At 39.1% G+C, this 21,542-nt stretch overlaps 1 protein-coding gene across 1 annotated transcript in view; it reads left to right on the forward strand.

The window, feature by feature from the left end:
• The first annotated feature begins 3,141 nt into the window (after positions 1–3,141).
• VGLL4 (vestigial like family member 4) overlaps positions 3,142–21,542 on the forward strand; it is a 169,765-nt gene continuing 151,364 nt past the window's right edge. The window contains exon 1 of the mRNA XM_074198555.1: positions 3,142–3,178. The gene's annotated coding sequence lies outside the window, so the exon portion shown is untranslated. The remainder of the gene's footprint in view (positions 3,179–21,542) is intronic.

Here is a 21,542-nt window from a genome sequence, read left to right on the forward strand (position 1 = left end):
AAAGCTAATTCAAGTTTATAAGAATAAAAGCCATTCTCCAATTGTGAAATAGACCAAGGATATGAAATGGTAGATTTCAGAGGAAGAAATTCATGGTATTAATAGACATAAGAAAAAATGTTCCATATCATTAAAAATGAAAGGAATGTAATTAAAGCAACTTTGAGGTTCTACCTCACATCCATTAGGTTGACAAAGTTAACAAAAAGTGACAAATGCTGAAGGGGCTGTGAAAAACCTAACATATTATTCATGGAACTGTGAATTAGTTCAGCCACTTGAGAACTCCTCATCTAGAACTAATATCTCCCCCTTCTCCACAGATCTGGCTCCCCCAATTTATTATTACTGCCCCTAATCTATACAGAAAGAATGGAAACATTTTAGAAGTTCTGGTTAGGTGACTAACATGAGGCATATAGACACAAAAGTCAGACAATCCCTTTTCACCAAAATACATATACAACAGATACAAGGCAGTTGAATTGAGAGTTGGAGTTTTTTTATTTGCAAAGTCAATGGATTACTGAATAGAGTCATTGGGAGAAGACTGAAGTACTCCTTCAGAAGAAATTCAGAGTATTAATTTCATTATGACTCCTGGAATGTGGACTGAGAGGTAGCAATTGAAAACTGAGTTGTGAGGAGGCAGGACAGGTGGTGAGAAGACCATGAAGTGAATTAATATAGCTTACTGATCACAACCTCAGATTCTGCCTTCCCTCTCCCACTTCTGTGATATCATATAGCCTCCATGCTTGCAATAGAGTTCCCTCTTCCCTCATATTTCTTAGAAACTTTAGCTTTCTTCTAAGGTTCAATTCAGGCCCTATCTTTTACTTGTCTTTCCTGATTCTACCATGTGCTAGTTCTCTCCCTCCTCAGATTGCCAAATGAATTGTCTGAATTCATGTGTTGCACGTAAGGGGCTTGAGGAGTTTGATGGGGGCGGGGGTAATCACCAGTTTAGCATTCAATTTTGCAGGTAGTGCACCCTTAAATGTTTGTTGAACTGGATTATTAAAAGTCAATATTTTTCTTGATTTAAAAAAAACTTCCTAGGAGTTTGGGCTAGGTTGGGCAACATTTCAGGTTGCCATTCTACTTTGGTTTATGTTTATCTGCCCTTTAGTGCATAGCTTGAGGAATATGAACCGTTTGAAGGACATTGGGGGGGGGAGTCAGAGGAAGGACAAGGAGACTGAAACTGATAAAACTACAGTTAAATACCTGAAGAACAGAACCTACTGAACAGTTACAGAAATTATAAGGAAAAACAAATAAAAAGGCAAAAAGCTTACATTATTACTCACTCCATAGAGATTCCTTGACATATTTAGGATCACAAAATAAATCAACTGAGTGGGTAGGGCTCTGAGACACAGATGTAAAGGGAGGTGCTGAAATTCATAGACAAAAGATCAAATGCTTGTCCCACGTGGGCCAGACAGCTCCGTGTTGGGAAGACATCAAGTTGGTTTTAAGCAGAGCAGGAAACTGGGGAGGCGGTGGGTTCTCCGAGGTCCTCTGGACCCTAGGAACATGCAAATCACTTAGCACCATACACATGACAGCTATTTAGTTTGAATTATTTAGGGAAATGATGAAATAACTGCCCTTTCCTTTTCTGATGATGCCAAGGCACATTTCCAGGTTGCTGTCACCTATTGTTTATGAATGCCCTATAACAGAAGTGGATTTATGATCCATGGAGGATCGAGAGCATTATTAGCCTTATCAGTGACCCTGGGAGTCTTAGTAGTAGCAGTTACAGACTCCCGGAGGAGGAGTAATGGGGGGGGAGGGGCAAAGGTAGAAGAGAACCAGGAGCTTTCACAAAGGAAAGGAGAGAGACCAGATACCTCTCCCCTCTTTTCTGCCTCCCCTTTCCCTGACTGCTCCTTGGAGGGAGATGTTTTTCAGTTGCTGCTAAGCTTGTGGCATGGGCATTTGGCCAGAACTGACTTTACACCTTTTCTCATGTGCTGCTTTCGATCCTAACATTAGAAAGATACCATCGGGGCACTAGGGAGGTGAAAAAGCAAAGAGGGGATCCTTGGTAAGGCACGATCCGCCTTCTGGGTCCCCGGCTTAGTGGAGACAGTGTGAGCAGGGAGCGCGCTGGGCCAGGGAGGGCTCTAGGGTCCGCGCACCCAGACTGGCCCTTGCTCCTGGGGGGCCTCCGCGCTTCCACCTGCCGAGTCGCCCGCTTCTTAGGGCCGAGGCTTCGCGTCGGGCTCCGAGGTGATCGCCGGGCGTGGGGGAGGCTGCGGAGCCCCGCAGAGAAGCTAGCTCATGGCCGGCCCAGCGCCCCCGACCCCTGCCCCTGTAAGGAGGTGCGCTCCCGGGGAGCCCGGGGGGACAAGCCGGCACCCGGAGGGGACGGGAGCGGCTTCTGCAGCCGGGGGGAGGGAAGGGCCGCCCCGGGCCCCCCGGAGGAGCCCCCCGCCCGCAGCACTCGGAGAAGTCGGGCAGCTTCCCCCCCACCTGCCTCGGCGGGACGGCTCCGGCCGCCCCCCCACCCCTGCTCCCGGGGCTGCCGCGGGGTCCGGACGCGGCAGAAGCGGGGCGCAGGACCGCGGGGGGCTCTGCCCGCTGGGACAACACGCGTGTGCGTGGCGAGGCGTGCGCGTTGGGCCGGGGGAGCGGGGCGCGCACATGGCGGGGGGAGGGGCGCGAGGGCTCGCGGGGCGGGGCGGCGGCAGCCCCGCCCCGCCCCGCCCCCCGCGCCCCGCCCCGCCCCCCGCGCCCCGCCCCGCCCGCAGGTCTCTCCCCACCTGCTCGGCAGCGGCGGCCGCACGGGACGGGACGGGACGGGCCGGGCCGGGGCGGGGCTCGGGCGGCGGCGGCTCATTCCTGGCATTCCCGGCGCTGCGCCCCTCTCCGTGCGCCCCGCTCCGTGCGCCCCGCTCCGCGCGCCCCGCTCCTCCGCCCGCGCGGGCCGCGCTCCTGCCGCCTCCCCGCCCGCGCCCGCCGCCTCTGCCCCTGGGCCGGAGGAGCTCGGCCCGGCCCGGCCGCGGCCCTGACCCGGGGAGGCCCGGGGGGAGGGGAAGCGGGAGCCCGGCCACGCCCCGGGCCACGCCCACCGCCGCGCCCCCGGAGGCCACGCCCCGGAGGCCACGCCCCCGCGAGCCACCGGACCGGGCCGAGGTGGCGGCGGGGAGCCGCGCACGGGCCGGTGAGTGAGCTGGGGGGGCGGGGGCGCGCGTGCACGAGGGAGGGGCCCAGGCTCGGGGGCCCCCCGGACTAGGGGACTCCCCTCTTCTGAGGGGGCGCAGCCGGAGGGGCCAGGGAGGGGGGACCCGGGAGTAGAGAGACAGCGAGGAGCTTCTTAATCTGGGGGGGAGACAGGGGATCCCCCTTCTCTGAGGGGGCGCAGCCGGAGGGACTGCCTTCCGAGGGGAGGGGGACGCGGGGATCCCTACTCTGGAATGAAGGGAGACGGGGACGGGGTCCTTAATCTTGGGGGGGGAGACAGGATCCCTCTTCTGGGGGGCGCAGCCGGAGGGGCAAGAGAGGGGGACCCGGGGACCCCTACTCTGAAGTGGAGGGAGACAGCGAAGAGCTCCTTAATCTGGGGGGGAGACAGGGGCTCCCTCTTCTGAGGGGCGGGGGAGTCAGAGGGGTCCCAGGGAGAACTCGCAGTGAGGTGCAGTGAGGGGGGGCTTGTTTTAGGTGGGGAGCCCCTCTGCAGAGACGGCCCTCCCCTCCCCACTGGCAAAGGGAAAGGGGCCCCTGGAGGGAACCTCGAAGGGAATTCCTTCTCTGGGAGCAGAGGGGGGGGTCCCTTCCCCAGTGGGGGATGGGGAACGGTCAGGGAGCCCCACTTTTGAGGTTTAATGAAGGATGGAGAGAGACTTCCCAGCAGGAGGGAGAAGTGGTGGGGTCTCTCTGATGTGGTGGATGAAGCTTGAAGGAATTCTTTCTTGGGAAGGAGGGAAGAGAAGGAAGTGGCAGAAAAGTACCTTTCTTGGGGCTGGGGGGGCAATCAGCTGAGCTGGTCCCATAGCTGAAGGGAAGAACCCAAGGGCTCCTGATTCTAGAGGTGGAGGGGAGTGTGCCGTGGAGGATGGTGAGGGGGTTTCTGCTCGATGGGGGCTCCCAACCATGCAGTGGCCATAGCAGGAGCTTCCTGGAATGGGAGATGCAGGGGCAGCCTGTGCAAAGTTGGAGGAAAATGAATGAGATTTCAGATGGTGCTAGGCAACAGGGACTCCCTTCCATTCATCCATCCTTTCTAGCAACTTAGGGAGAAAAAAAAACCCAACCCCCCAAAACAAAACACCACCAGTCTACCTACCCTCATTTTTTATTCAGAGACTTCACTGGGAAGAAAAAAAAAGTTATTTTCCTCTTCCAAGACTTACTGACTTATACTACTTAGCCCTTTTTTTTTCCAATGATGATGACAGGTCTTGCTGAGATTGCTCAACATCCTTTAGGTGTCTTTCCGACAGACATTTGAAATTTGCTTTAAATTGGGATGACTTTTTTTTTTTTAACAAACAAAACCTATTCGCTTTCATCATCGGTACTATTTGTTAGTCATGTTTCCTTCACTGCTTGATAAAAATCATGTCTTTTTTTTGGTTTACTTCAGCAGCTAGTCACCCATTTCCTAGGAATGATCTCTTTTGGAGTATGTTATTTTTTAATTCAAAACTCTGCTACCTTGTTATATCAAATAACCATCTAGATGTGTTTCCCCTGAGAATTCTAAGCCATCTATCATCAATGGTAACTTTCTTCACAGGATTCAAAGTTCATTTATGCACACTCGACCAAACTTGAACTCTGTCCTTAAATAGAGACAAGACAAAGCATCAGTATTGGGTTCTTACTGTACTTGGGCAGTGTGCTCCCTGCAGAGTTAATGAAGAGTGTATGCATTCTTAGGAGCTTTTTCTTATTAGGGCTGGCTAGGAAACAAACTCCTCATTATAAGGAGGTAGGCTGTCCAATTTCTGGATTAACTGGGAAAATTTTAATTACTTCTGGATTGAAATGCAAACTAGTTTTAATGCTGGCCCAAACAAAATACAGGAAGATATGTTATAAAAAAAATCATAGGAGACATTCAAAATAGAACTCTAAAGGGTTTAGTGGAAAGAGCATTGCTTTATTACTGGGGAGAAATGGATGACTTGTAACTCAGTTTTCTCCTTTGTAAACTTCGCATAACAAGACCCATCCTAGTTTTAAGGATTAAATAAAATTTACAGAAAAGCATAAAATATAAGAGTAGTGTAAATTATTATTTTTCTTTTAAACTATTTGCAGTTGATGTGAAATTAATAAAGTGCTCTAAAACTATTTTAAACAATATAGTTGCTGAATTGGATCATCATTGTTTTTGTTAGTGCCTTTACAGAAGCCATCCACGTTATCCAATGGATGCTAGAACAAAAAAAACTCTTCTGTTTTGTCCCTTCTTATAATTGAAAGTGGACAATAGAGCATAGTAATTTAATGATTAAAATCAGTTGCTTATTTGGGATGTGAGAAGGGAAGTGATCTTACCTTTTTAATTTAATATTTTGGGTAATTTCTTATAGATATGCTTTTGATCAAACTGGTTTTTATACTCTATTCTTTGATATGTTTCTTAATACCAAATGGACATCCAAATGTGTTTTCCCTGAGCATTCTTAGGCATTTATCATCAATGATGACTTTCTATAAAGAATCAAAAAAGAATTTGGTTCTTTATAGTGATAACATCAAAAAGGTTGTGTGTGTGTGTGTGTGTGTGTGTGTGTGTGTGTGTGTGTGTGTATGTAGTGGACAGCTATATGTGTATAACTATATAAAATATATGTGTGGATATATGTGTTGATAGATCTGCTATAGTAATTGTTAAAAAGGCATCCAGCTTTGTGGTGACTTTGAATTATATTATTTGTTGCTTTTTTTTTTTGTTCTAACTTTTAATGCTATTTGAAATACAGTCATCATAAAAAAATTATAAGGAGTTGTGAAGGAAAAAATTCCTTTCTTAAGAGGAAAAAACCCCAAGTAAAATGGAAAAACCTTGGTATAGCTTTTTTAAAAAAGGAATTTTTTTAGGTAATGATTCTTAGGTATTTTGGTGACTGAGAATTATGGTCTGTTTACTGCCTTGTTGGATAAACTGTATGTATGAGAAAAGCTAGTGAAAAGAGAAAGGTTAGCTCCTCCAGTTTGTTGAGTAGTAATTAGGAAAAGATTATTTCTTGCATGAGAAATAACTAAATTAAGAGTTCACTTATGGCTCTTTTGGGAACCCCATGGTTAATTAAACCCATATTAGAAGAGCTTAAAATAGGACATAGGGGGGTAATGCTTCTATAGCTTTTTAAGGTAAGACACCATTAAGGAAATTAGAAATCTGGAATGCTGTATTTTAACTGTACAATCTGGCAAGGTGGGAAAGAAGAAGGAGAACATGTATGGAGGCCTGAAAATTAAGGAGAAATTTCATGCTTTGGGGCTAGAGGTAAATAGCATGCTGTTTTACAGTGGATTAAAAACACTGCAGGATGTATTTCATGAGCCTCCTGGCTCAAGTTTGATAACCATATATTCATTAGAGCTAATCATGGTGCTTTTCAACAGGACTCTATGTTTTAGGTTAAAATACTCCTGGTCCTGAATCAGCTAATAGGAAAAAAAAAGGAAAATTGCCTTTCTTGGACCAATGCATTCCTGTTACTATCATAGAACCTGTTGAGTGAATGAATGAATGCATGAATGAAAAAAAGCATTCATTAAATGCCTACTGTGTACTGTGCTAAGCACAGAGTTTGCAAATAAAAACACAAGGCAGTCCTTGTCTTCAAGTAGCTCACTTTCTCACAGAGAGACAACCCACTAGAGGTTTGATATAGTAAATCTAAATCGACCTGGTTTAGTGGAAGAAATAGGGAGTATGATGGAAGAGGCATAGGAGCTACAGTTTGATCTTACCTTTGCCAGTTAGTACCTGTGTGAGCTTCCCATGGCTTCCATTTCCTCATCTAATAAGGCCATTAGATTACATGATTTCTAAGGTCCTTTCCACCTCCTAAATCCTATGATCTTATGATGAGTGGGTTGCCTACTGGCAAAGTAATATATGTTCTCAATTCTTGTCTTGTTTAACCTTTGAGATGGTAGATCTCTTCTTTTCAGGTGAGATGAATAGATAAGGCACCCTGGGTTCGGGATTGAAGAATTCATAAACAATTTAGTTGTAACAAAATGCAAAATGAAATATCCCCATAAATTAATGCTTAAAAGCAAAGAACTTGGAGCCAACAGATCTGGGTTAAAATCCTGCCTAAAATGCTAGGTGTGAGATCACAAGCAAGTTACTTCACCTCTGAGCCTTAGTTTATACATTGGGGAAATGGGTGCAGTCATATTTGTATTATTTACCACAGAGTGTCATGAAGAAGGCATTTTGTAAAATTTCATGTATTATAGAATTATCAGCCACTCTTGCTGTTAGTTCTTATAAGTCTTTTTTCACTTAGTAGCCCACTTAGTGAATAAGTCATTCTAGGAACCTGAGTGCTAAGAAGTAAAGACAGACAAGAAAAGAGTTAATAAAGGGAGGGTTTGTCTGAGGGAGAAGAGTCCATGACCTGAACCCAAGAAAGGGATGAATTAATGCTTTACTCGGGATATCACTTGAGTCTGGGTTTGATTCCTATAAAACCGACCTGGTTGTTTTACTCTTCTCCCTCGCAAAGAAGCAAACGACCTTTTTTTATAACTTGCTTCCTAAAGCAGCACTTTGGTGGATGACATTTGGATAGAAAACTGCAGCTGGGTCATCACCCTGCTTAATAAATGTGAGGAATTCCTATTGTCTGGGATAAAACAGAAATTCCTCTATTCTTCAAAGCTCTTCATAACTTGGACTCAACCTCTCTTTCTATCCTCTTTTATTTGTTGTTGTTCACTTGTTTCAGTTTTGACTCTTCATGTCCCATTGTGGGATTTTCTTGGCAGAGATACTGGAGAGGTTTACCATTTCCTCCTCCAACTCATTTTACAGATGAGGAAAATGAGGCAAAAAGGGTGAAGTGACTTACCCAGGGTCATACCAGTAGGAAGTGTCTGAAGCTGGATTTGACCTCAGGAAGATGAGTCTTCCCAACTCAGGCCCAATTCTCCATTCAATGTACCATATAGCTGCCCCAAGGCATTATATAAAGGTTAACTATTATTTGTATATCATCACTTATTTATCTAAATATTTATTCTATGTTTATGTTAATATATTTATATATGTTTATTATATATCATATGTTCAATTGTTCTTCAATCGTGTCTGACCCCATTTTGTGGTTTTCTTGGCAAAAATACTGGAGAGGTTTGCCATTTCCTTTTCCAGTTCATTTTACAGATGAGGAAATCAAGGCAAACCAGATGAAGTGATTTGCCCAAGGTAACACAGCTAGGAAGTATCTGAACTCATGAAAGTGAGTCTTCCTGATTCTAGACCTGGTACCCTAGCTACCCCATATTCAGTGTATGTTTTATACTTTATTTCTTTATAGTATATTATAGCATATTCCTAATATGTGGCATATGAATTACATATATACATACATATACATTACTATCCATATATACTTCTACAGAATACTTACATGAATGCATGTTGTATTCTCAAGTGTAAGGCTCCCTGAGATGGGGAATATTTTATTTTTTTTTAGTATTTGTGTTCCTAGCACTTAGTATAATGCTTGGTAACTTAGTAATTTCTTCATAAAGACTTTCTGACAAATTGACGAGTTGGTCAATGGGAGAATAATTTTTAACTAGGAACTAATTTAGGGCAGCCTACCTTGAGAGTCTGTGATATTTGTAAGGCTAAGCCTATAGTGACTGGTTAATATTTTCTAAGTACTGTACTTCTAAGTTCTAGTAGCTGTCACCAAGATAAAATATGGTGGCCTTAATTATGGTTATGGAGACCAACTTTCTTTTAGACTTTCCACAAGTGTGATTGAAGAGAAAAGAGTAATGCCATATGATCCCATCATGAATATTTTGTAAAATAAAATACTTTTTTTTTTGGTCAGGACAGGGGGAGGAAGAGAAGGAATTGGGGTCCAGACCTGTTATTTCATTAGTCTGGGGTAACTCTCAGTATGGAAACTGCTTTCACTGATTCAAATTGACAACTGGAGTATAACTAACACCTTTAGAGAATTGCCCTGGGGCACAAACAGGTTAAACCACATGCCCAAGATCACTCAGTTATTAATCGTTGTCAGAAGCAGGATGTGAATTCAGATTTTCCTAATTGAAAGACCTACCCTTACTCTAACAAAAATCAACAAGCATTTATTAAGCATCTATATTTATTAAGCAACTATATGTTGGGCACTGTTGAAGCTCTGGGGATTCAAAGGCAAAAATGCAATGATTCCTGTCCCCATTTTTTTCCCATTGGGGAAAGGGAAGATGATGAGTGTATGTGTGTGTGTGTGTACATATAAAATGTAATAATATGTAATTTCTGTATGTAATTTGACTCTACTATTCTTTATGGTAAGGACAGTTTATAAAAATCTTTGTAGATCTTTTACATTTTTCTTCTTTTTGTCCTTCCATGTACTCGGGATAACTTTGCCTAGTTGGATTTTTCTAAATCGCCTTTTTTTCCTTTATTGCTTCATGATAAGATATTATTCATAATCTTCCATCAGCCTTCATAAAATTCAAAATGCTGTCTTGAAATTGTTTTCCTGGCTCTTCTTTCTAAATCATCTGGCCTGTACTTCAGTAAGTGTGCCTATCCCTTCATGACTCCCCCTCCTAAATCTTGGGTTCTGATTTCTGATAGATGTGCTTTGCCTTATCTTGTCCTAGCCGCTGTTTCCAAATCATATCTCCTGCAAGCTCTCTTCTCATCTCTCACATTTTTTGATTTCTTATGGATCTTATTTTCATTGATTGGAAGATGCTCCTTGAGTACAAGGATTGTCTCTCTCTTTCCTCCCTCCCTCCACTCCTCCTTCCCTTCACCTCTCCCTCCCTCCCTTTCTCCACCTTTCCTTCCTTCCTTCCTTCCTTCCTTCCTTCCTTCCTTCCTTCCTTCCTTCCTTCCTTCCCCCTAACCCTTAGCACAGTGTCTTATCATATAGTTTTTAATAAATGTTTAGTTATTCATCTATTACTCAAATTCTAACATTATTTAGAATTCTTTGAAAGATATCACAACATAGACAAACTTTTTTATTGATTCTCTAATCATGAGCATCAGATGAGGCATAGAACAGCTATAGAAATATATTCCCAAAAGGTAGTTGCCATTGAGATAGAGAAGATCTGGCCTGGAGTGTGAGTGGAAAAGAAATTCTTTATGAATGGTGAGTTTCATTGGAAGTCCTCTTTCCTCATGATAATATGCAAATTCACATCAAATCTGAGAATAATTCAATGTCTTCCTGAAAGAGATTTGGTTTGAGAACCCACAAAGAGGAGAACAAATAGATGAAGATCTATTGACAGGATAATGATATGCAGTTTAAGGACAATGTCCTTGCTTGTCCACAGTTTGTATATCTGGGGTCAGACAATACATATCCACAACAGATTGGGTTCAGAACCCAACAGGAAGGAAAGAGTAGACCAGATTGAAGGGGAGGGTAGACCAGATTGAAGGGGAGAGTAGATCAGATTGCCTTCAGAGAATTGAAAAGCTCCTTTAGTAGCCCCAAACTTTTACCAGAAACAAAAGCCTACCTTTTAAATACCAGTAGTATTGATGTATTCTGATACAAAGCTTGCACAGAGGGCACTAGAAAGACTTATGGTGTTTGGGAGCAGGCTGTAACATGTAACCGATGAAGACTTTTCAGCAGGAGTTAGAGGAAAAGGTGGCATAAAGTAAATGCCTGGTTAAAACAAAGAAGCAAAAAAATAGACTGGCCACATATTAAGCATAAATAGGAATCTCAAGAACTCCATTGATATCCTCAAGCTTTTGGGAGAAATCAAGAAAGATTTCCAGCATATTGAGACCCCAATATGATGAGCTGATTGGGAGACCTAAGCAAGCATCCCACAGGATGGAAAGCCATGGAGGGATTGTAATTTTTTTGCCATTGAAGGAAACATCCAAATGGATGAAATTAGAGATGCATTTGATTATTGGAGTGTAAACAGCATTATATACAATTTAGCCTAAGGTTTAAAGAAATAGGAGTACCTGGATACAAGTTAAGTATAATACTCAAAAAAACCATCACAATGTAAACTTTTGTTTTCTTTACCAGATACAAATAGAAAAAAAATGTTCACTCTCTTTGAAACTTTAGTTAGTTGGAAAGCTTTGAAGATTGTGCTCAGCTGTGACTCAGACCAGCTTCTAGACTATAACTTTAGTTGTTTAAAAAAATTCTTATGTTTTTTCTGCTGCCAGGTTTAATTTCCTTAATAATAGCTTTAAGTGTCTTAGAAAGTTGTCCTTCCCTTCACCAACTATTCCCTCCCCCCCACTCCATGCTCTCAAAATGAGATAAGATTTCTTTTTTTTTAAGAAGGAAAGAATATTTTTTCCCACTTATTTTAAAAGGTAATGGTATCTCACTAAGGGTCATGAAAAGAGAATTAAGTTCTAGTCTTGTTTCTTTTGCTTACTTGAAAAAAGTCATTATTTTCCATGATTCATTTTTTCCATAAAATTTAATATTAATACCTGCCCTACCTACCTATCCAAAACTTAATTGTGAAGAACAAGCATAAAATATAGAATGGCAATATCATTTGCTTGGGATTCAGGAGAACTCAATTTTAGCTTTGCTGCTAACAAGTTGTTTTAGCATTGGACATCACTTAATCTTTTTCAGTCTCAGTTTCCTTTTCTGTAAACTGAGAGGATTGATTATCTGTATATCTAGTTCTGTAAACTGAGGGAATCAATTATGTGTTTTCTTCTAGCTATATAACTCTGATTCCTTAATACATATGAAATTGTTTTCACCCATATTTTAAACATTTTTATTTAAAGTTTTGAGTTTCAAATTCTTTCCTATCCTCATTTCCTCCCTTCTCTCCTTCCTGAGATATAAGTTATACATATGCAATTATGTAAAACATTTCATATTGGTCCTTTTGTACAAGAAGACATGACTACAAGAAAAAAATGAAAGATAGAAAATGAAAAATAACATACTCCAGTCTGTATTCATACAATATCAGTTCTTCCACTGGAGGCGGTATAATATGCTTCATCGTTGGTCCTTTGGGATTGTCTTGAATCATTGTATTGCTGAGAATAGCTAAATCAATGACAGTTCTTCAAACAATATTGTTGTTATTGTGTATAATATTTTCCTAGTTCTGTTCTCTTCACTATGCATCAATTCTTGTCTTTCTAATTTCTTTTTTTTTAGGTTTTTTTTTTTGCAAGGCAATGGGATTAAGTGACTTGCCCAAGGCCACACAGCTAGTTAATTATTAGGTGTCTGAGATCGGATTTGAACTCAGGTTTTACTGACTCCAGGGCCAGTGCTATCTACTGCGCCACCTCGCTGCCCCTTGTCTTTCTAATTTCAAAAAAATCATCCTCCTTTTCATTTCTCACAACACAATAATATTCCATCACAATCATATACCATAGCTATTTAGCTGTTCCCCAACTGATGCATATCCCTTTAATTTCCAATTCTTCAAATCACAAAAAAAGCTACCATAAATATTTTTGTATAAATAAGTCGTTTTCCCTTTTTTTGAGTATCTTTGGGATATAGACCTAGTGGTGGTACTGCTGGTATAGCAGTATAGCACTTTGGGCTTAGTTCCAAATTACTCTCCAGAAAGACTGGATCAATTCACAGTTCACCAACAGAGCATTAGTATCTCAGTTTTTCCCACATCCTCTTCAATATTCAGCATTTTCCTTTTTTGAAATATTAACTACTCTGTTAGATGTGATGTGGTTCTTTAGAGTTGTTGAAAGTTTTTTTTCTAAATATAAAGTGTCAAAAATATTTTTTTATCCTTCATATTTGGCTTTTGGACTGTTACTTTAGACAAACTTCTTAGCTGCTTTGTTTCTTCTTTTGTAAAATGGTAATAACCATATTTGTTCTACCCACCTCAGAATAATTATATAAGATTATTTACATGAAAACTCTGAAAAGGTAAGATGATATTATTAAAAATGGGTTGACATGTGAAAGTACTTACAATTCTCATCAGAGTTATAGGTTTCACAGGAAGTATTATGGCATTAGTTGAGACTACTTAGGAGCAAATGCAGTTAGGAGGAGATAAGACTAGAGCTGGAAATATTAGTAGAGATGACGTTTTTCTAATTCCCTTTTTTTTAGGTTTTTGCAAGGCAATGGGGTTAAGTGTCTTGCCCCAAGGCCACACAACTAGGTAATTAGACAGTTTCTGAGGCAGGATTTGAACTCAGGTACTCCTGACTCCAGGGCCAGTGCTCTTATCCACTGCACCACTTAGCCTTCCCTATTTCCTTTTTAATTTTATTTTTTAATTAATAAGCATTTGTTCTCATATTCCTCCTCCCAATTTGAAAAGAAAAAAGGAAAACAAAGTCTTTGGAACAAATAAACAGAGCCAAACAAAACATTTTCCTTCGTTTACAATATGTCAAAATGTATGTCTCATTCTGGTTCTTGAATCTTTCACCTCTTGTCCAAAAGGTGGGTTGCATCATTTATCATCTGGAATCAAGGTTAATCATTGCATTGATCAGAGTTAAGCCTTTCAAAGATGTTTGTCTTTCTTTACACTATGGCTGTGTTTGATTCTGTTCACTTGTCTCTGTATCAGTTCCTACAAGTCTTCCCAAGTTTCTCCCAATTTATCCCTTTCTGTCATTTCTTGTGGTACAATAGTATTCTATTACATCTGTATACTAGAATTTGTTTAGCCATTCCCCAGTTAATGGGCATTCCTTAGTTTCCAGTTCTTTTCTGCCACCATAAAAAATAGCTGTTATTCTGTATATACAGATTCTTTTCCTCTTCTTAAGATCTTTTTGGTATGCAAATCTAGAAGTGGCATCACTGAATCAGTTACTTTTGGTGGATAGTTTTTTGCTTTCTCAAATGGCTGGATAAGTCTGTAGCTCCAATGAAAGTGCCTCTTTCCCTGTAGCCCCAATTTTCCTTTTTTGTCATCTTTGTTAATCTGATGGATGTGAGGTGGCACTTCAGAGTTACTTTAATTTGCTTTCCTCTAATTATTAGTGATTTGGAACTTTTTCTATGACTATTGATAGCTTAATTTCTTTCTCTGAAAACTGCCTTTTCATATCCTTTAATGATTTATCAATTAGGGAATGACTCCTATTCTTAATGAAATCAGTTGCTACTATATATCTTAGAAATTAGACCTTTTTCAGAAAACTTGTTGCAAAGACATTTTTCCATTTATATGCTTCCCTTCTCTTTTTATTTTTAACTGCTTTGGTTTTATTTATGCAAAAACTTTAATTTTTCTCTAATCAAAATTGTATTTTTCTGTAATTTTCTCTGTTGTATCTTGTTTGATCACAAATTCTTCTTCAATCTATAGATATGAAAGAAAATATCTTCCTTGTTCATATGTGTAAATGTGTATATAGGTGGATGTATACATGTATGTATATAAATGCAAGCACACATAACAAACATGTACACTTATTTTGATACACATTTTAAATATCTCGTTCATATATCTATTTGGAGGTTACCTTATTATAGGGTGTGAGGTGCTTATTAAATCTAGTTTATGCTTGGCTGTTTTTTCAGTTTTTCAAGAACTTTTTGTAAAATTGAAGACTTCTCCCAGTAACTGGAAATTTTGAGTTTATCAAAAAACTAGGCTAAGTTCGTTTGCTTCTAAAATATGTTGTGCACATAACATACTTCATTGCTGATGGAGGCTAGATCAAGATTTAGCTGTCAAATTAGATGATCATTTGAATAATCTAATTGTTTCTGCTATCTTTACAACTGAAACAGATCAGTAGCTAGTTCAACCACAAGGCAATCAATCCTACCTCATTTTAAGCTCCTTAAGATCAAGGATTGTACCTTTTTTCAACAATTCAACAAATTTTTCTGTTAGATTCATGGTTTAGTGAGGGAAAGAAATCTGTCTTATCTTGACTTTGTATCTCTCCCAGCTCATAATCTTTGCATAGTAGGTATTTATTAAATTTACATTGAATTGAGCATTTATTATTGACTTTCTGTGTATGAGTCAGTGTTTGTTATTTGAGTTATATCAGCACCCAGATATTTTTATTAGTGATAATGTGGTTAATGTGACTGTGCAAAAATGACTTATGGTAAGTTGATATTCAAGATAATTGGAAAGATAATAAGAGAGCCCCTAGTTGCCCTTGATCTGTCTTCACCAGAATCAGAGCATTGAATGAACTTTAGATGTGATTAATGAACAGCTAACAACTACCTTGGCTAGATTAAGGTGCATGGGAGAGGTGCTACAGACTGGGAAAAGGACCAGTGCTCCCATTTGAAAAAGAAAAGAAGGGAGCAGTGCTGGAAAACTAGAAAGTAGTGAACATGACTTCCATTATTAACAAAATCATAGATGATTGGTAAATATCTATAAAAGTAATGATCACAAAAGTAGCACAACATCATTATGAACAGGTCATGTCAGGCTAACCTGATTTTCATCTTTGGCAGGGTTATTTGTTAGGTAAATCATAGTAAGCAAAGCAGTTGTCAAAGGCTTTTGTGCTTATTTTTTTTTATGTAGCTCAATGGGTAGATTTAGAATTGACTGAGTGGCTAGACCCCAAGAGTACAGTAATCATTAAAGTTTCAGTATCCATTTGGAAAGAAACTCCAGTGGAGTGTCCCCTGGGTCTGTCCCTAGCTTTGCACTATCTAATAGTTTTGTAAATGATTTATTTGGTGTGCTTATCAGATTTTCAGATAACATAAAACTAGGAGCAGTAGCTAACACCCAGATGACAAGGTTTGGTCTCAACAAGTTATAAAGTGAGGCTGAATCTAATAGGATGAACATTAATAAGGAAATGTAAAGTCTTAATCTAGGGATTAAGTACAAGATGGTAGAGATGGAGCTATTAGTTTGTCTGAAAATGATCATTCATTAGTGTTTTATGACAACCCCCCAAAAGTAATCAGATTTTAAGATCTTTTCAGAAAGATTTAATGTTTGCAAAAATAAAATTATAACTGTGCTCTCTGCCATAGTCAGATCACATCTAGGATACTCTGTTAAGTTCTGGACTTCACATTTTGGGAAGCACATTGATAAGAAAAAAAGGATTCAGAGAATGAAAAGGATGGAGAAGAGACTTGAGATAAGACTAAAAGATGATCAGTTGAATTAATGGGGTGTTTTAACCTGGAGAAAAGAAGACTAGACTCATATGAAAGATATCTCCAAGTCTTGGAAGGTTATATCGTTCAACTTAGTTCTAAAAGGCATAATTAGGAGAAGAGAGATTTAGTCTTGATATAAGAAAAATCTTATTTCTATTCAATTTAATGCATGTAGCAAAGTGGCATAGTGTTAAGAGTTTGAAACTTCCTGCCCTCAGGCAGATTACATTATATTGAAGGGGAAGACACAAACATATAAATAAATAAAAATTATATGACACAGCAAACCCAAAATGGAACGTATTGGTTTATAGGATCATAGGTCCAAAGATGGAAGGAACCACTATGGTCAAGTCACACTCCCTTCCCTATTGTATAGATGATGAAACAGGCCTGAGAGATTAAAGGACTTGCCCAAACTCCACATGTAAATATCAAAAGCAAAAGGGGGCTTTTTCCCTCACTGGAGCTCTTTAGGCAAAAGACTGAATGGTCATTTGTTGGTGTTTTGTACAGGAGATTCTTGGATAGATACAAATTAAATTTGAAAGTCTCTGGAATGCCTTCTGATTCTAAGTTGTGTTTTTTTTTTATCAAAAAATCAAGTTCCTCTTCTCATTACCCCATCTCCTAAACTAGAAAGCCTATAAGATGAATAAGATATAGTCCCTGCCCCTCTGGAACTTTATATTTAAATAGGGAGTATAAGGTAGAACCAAAAATCTCTGCTGCACAAGACAGATATAGAATTTCATTAGAAAAGTACAAATAAAATACCATAAGTATTTGGAGGAGAGAGAGATGATTTCTAGCTGGAGAAAGGATAGCAAACAGAAATGGTCTTATGAAGGGGGTGGCGTCAGAAATGAACCCTTGGAGATGAGATCAATTTTGACAGAGCATAATGATAGTGAAGGCACAAAGGCAAGGAACTTGGAGAGATGTGGGGATGTTAGGTTGTCAGAATTCAGGTTATGTTCTAGAGAGCAGAAACATAGTGCAATTCCAAGTCAAGTCAATGATTGTTTGAAATGCAGCAGTATGAGGTATTATGACAAGTACCTAATGAGAATGCAGCATCCTCCCTTGCCCTCAAGAAACTTACCTTCTCTTTGGAGGCAGGAAGGTGGGACTAAAGCTAGCTCTCCAGAACATAACCTCTGTCCATAAATCAGTGAATAAACACCTGCTATATGTTAGGCATTCTTTCAAGTATTGGAGATACAAAGAAAAATATTTTGGACTACTCTGCACTTGTAAAATTGTCATTTGTATTATAGTTGCTTATATGCATGCCTTAGATAATCTTAATTTTTGTATTCCCCAGTGCCAGCCATGGCACCTTATAGATAGTTGTCATTCTACAGAGTTTGTTGTAATCCTAGAAATTCTTTTGTCAGTCTGTAGGATAGATCAAAAAGGACTAGTTTCTTTTTTGTACACAGTACAGAAAAATAATGACAATGTTCATTGCTATTGTGCTTTTAAGATTCGTGAACTATCACACAATACTCCTGTGAGAAAGGTAGAACAAGGAATAGCTAGCTTTATGCCAGTACTTTAAATGTGCAAAGCACTTCACAAATATTGTCTCACTTGATCTTCAAAACAACCCTGAGAGGTATGTCTTATTATTATTCACATTTTACAAAGAGAAAATGGAGGCAAGAGAAGTCCAGTGACTGGCTAGTAACCATCTGAGGCAGAATTGTAACTAAGAACTTCCAGAGTCCAGGCTCTGTTGATTCTTGGAAAAAGACTCAGATGGGAAGTAATTTGCCTGTGGTCACATGTTTAGAGTTAGCATAGGGGTTCTAGTCCAAATCTCCAAATCTTTTGACTATAAGGCCAAAATTTTTTTCTCATTTCATCTATGCCTTATTACCTCTTAAAACCTTTAAGTTTTTTAATCTTGTGAGTTTTCCATCTAAAAACAATATTTGTTTTTACTTGTCTTATATTCTTCACAAATTATTTAGTACTCCTAATGATAGCTATCTGGTATGAGTATGTTGGTGGTTTCAAAGTTTCCTTTTAGGGTTTTCCTGGCAAAAGTGGTTTTTCATTTCCTTCACTAGGTAATTTTACTGATGACACCTGAGACAAACAGGGTTAAATGACTTGTCCAAGATCATACAGCTAGTAAGTTATCTGAGGCCAGATTTGATCTCAGGGAGATGAAATCTTCTGATTCTAGGCCCAGCCCCCAGCTGCATTCTTCTTAATTTATTAGGCAAATAAAATCTAAGGAGTTTTTTTGATGGCAATATATTATAGAATCTTTATGTGTTCATAAGAGTTTCTCTTAAATTCTCTCTTAAAAGAATTCTCTCTATAAAAAGAATTCTATTAAAAATTCAAATAGTTTGCTTTGAAGAATGTTCTTTTAATCAGGAATTGGTATGGTGAAAGAATTTAGCAAAGAAAGTACTATATCACAAAATTAAATGTTAGCCCTGTGCCAGATTCCTGAGAAGTCTTGAATTGTGAGTCCTATAATGGATCCAGAAAAGGGACTTAATAAAAGTTAGTTGACTGACTGGTGTGACTTTTGAAAAGACTAACTGCTCTGTCAATATTCTTGAGAGTTGTTTTTCTTTCTTGCTAAACTAATATATGTGACTTTTCACTCAGATTAAAGGCTGTTTGATCCATACAAGTGAAAGAAGACAGTTGATATAGGGTTCTCTTTATATTTTTTTCTCCTTGGATGATAGTGTTTTGGGGTTTTTTGAAGGTTATTATTATTATTATATAGGCACGGTCTATTTTAAGAAAACATAATTTTACAAATACAAACAAAAATATCTGTCCATCTATCCATTCATCTCTTTCTGTCAGAGGGCTTTTCTATTCTTTCATCTCCCTACCCTTTCCCCTAACTAGTTTCTTGAGTCTTCCCTTCTAAGGTTGCTTTACATCTAAATTGGAAGTGTACCTATTTATTAAAAGATTTTCTCCCCATTAGATTGTGACCCCCTTGAGAGCTAGGGCTGTTTGTTCTTTGATTGAATCTTCAATGCTTAGCATAGAACTTGGCACATAGTAAGCACTTAATAAATACTATTTGATTTTATACACACACACACACACACACACACACACATATATATATATATATATATATATATCTCATGGTATCAATTATTTCCAAAAAAAAAAATATATATATATGTATAAAAGTATACTTCACTTTATAAAAGGACTTACTATATACTACTTTAAATTCTTTCTTAATAGAATTCTTCTATTAAACTTAAATTGTGATGTAATTAATATATTAGTTTTCTTTCTTTTGTTGTTTTTTTAAATCTTTTTATTTATTTAAGGCAATGGGGTTAAGTGACTTGTTCAAGGTCACACAGCTAGGTAATGATTAAGTGTCTGTCTGAGGTCAGATTTGAATTCAGGTCCTCCTGACTCTGCGGCCAGTGCTCTATCAATACATTAATTTTCATGAAAACATCCAACTTGTAAATTAACATACTTCTGTCCCATAGTCATCTAATAGAGTATTTTTCTATCATGTGTGTTTATCATCCTAATCTTTCAACTAAGTCCAGGGAATCAAATACTTTTTGGCTAGATGATATTGGGCAAATCACCTAGGTTTCCTCATCTGTAACATAATATAGTTGGACTAGATGGACTCTGGGGTCCCTTTCAGTTTTACTTCTTTGAGGTTGTGAAGCCAATCTGATTTTTGGCCATTGGGGGAAATTCTTTCTTGACCTCTCAGCAACTTCTGACCCTATTAACCATGTGCTCCTCCTGGATAGAGCTTCTTTCTAGGCTTCCATAAAAATACCATCTCTTTTAGATTCAATATAAGGACAAGGTTTATAGCAGTTCAATTTTTCCATAAGTGGAGTGAGTTGCCTTGAGAGTAGACTTTATCCCCATAGTGGTCCTTAACAAAAACTGGGTGATTATTTGGTGGATATTGGACTAAATGCCTTTTGAGATATTTTCAAACTCAGATGGTATGATTCATTAAATATTAATGTGTGTAAGTCACTAAGGATACAAAGAAAAAACAAACAATCCCTTTTCTCAAGGAGTTTATATTTCATTGAAATGACTGAAATGATTTTTCAAAAAAATTTATTTTTATTATGAATTTAACCATTAATAAACACAAACATTTCAACATCAAAACCCCTGAGCACATGTTTATATAGACAACATATACATGGATCCATGAACTTCTCTTATGTACAATTTAAGTGTATATATGTGTGTGTGTGTGTGTGTGTGTGTGTGTGTGTAAAATTTCATTAGAGAGTAAGAAAATTGACCTTTGTGTGTTCCATTCTGAACTTGTTTTTCCTGAGCTTTTTTGTTTTTTGTTCTGTGTATTTTTTAAGGATCTTATCGATGATACTTGTTTCTTTTCCCACTTATTTTTTTATGATCAATTCACTGCCTTCAATAGAAGCCAAGCCTTCTTTCCCATTTAATAAACTGTTGTTGTTTAATCAGGTCTAACTCTTTGTGACCCTGTAGACTACACAGTCCCCAGCAAGCTGTCTCTCTCTCTCTCTCTCTCTCTCTCTCTCTCTCTCTCTCTCTCTCAGTTTTTGCAAAGCAGTGGGGTTAAGTGGCTTGCCCAGGGCCACACAGCTAGGTAATTATTAAGTGTCTGAGGTCAGATTTGAACTCAGGTAATCCTGACTCCAGGGCCAGTGCTCTATCCACTGCACCACCTAGCCACCCCTCAGGCTGTCTCTTGAATCTACACAAGTTCATGTCCACTGCTTCCATAACTCGATCTCATTCTCTGCTGTCCCCTTTCCCTTTGGCCTTCAGTCTTTCCCAACATCAGGGTCTTTTCCAATGAGTCCCATTTTCTCATTATGTGTATTTAAACTTTAGTACTTGACCTTCCAATGAATAGCCTGAATGAATTTCTTTAAGTACTGGCTGATTTGATTTCCATGCTGTTCAAGAGACTCTCAAAAGCATTCTTCAGCACTACAATTGGAGAGCATCAGTTTTGCAATGCTCAGCATACCTTATAAGCCTAATTTGCAGAATTTTCAGCATCAATCTGAATATTCTTTATCATTGACCTTCTTTAGGACTGTACTGTAAACTGATCTTTTCCAAGTGTTTTCCAAATTTGTTGGCATATTGAACGCAGCACTTTAACAGCTTTTAACAGTGAATAAACAGTGAAAAAAACCAATTATTCTATTGACCATGTATGAAAGTGTCATTCTA

The sequence above is a fragment of the Macrotis lagotis genome, chromosome 8 (assembly GCF_037893015.1).
Source record: "Macrotis lagotis isolate mMagLag1 chromosome 8, bilby.v1.9.chrom.fasta, whole genome shotgun sequence".
In the NCBI taxonomy this organism is placed as follows: domain Eukaryota; kingdom Metazoa; phylum Chordata; class Mammalia; order Peramelemorphia; family Peramelidae; genus Macrotis; species Macrotis lagotis.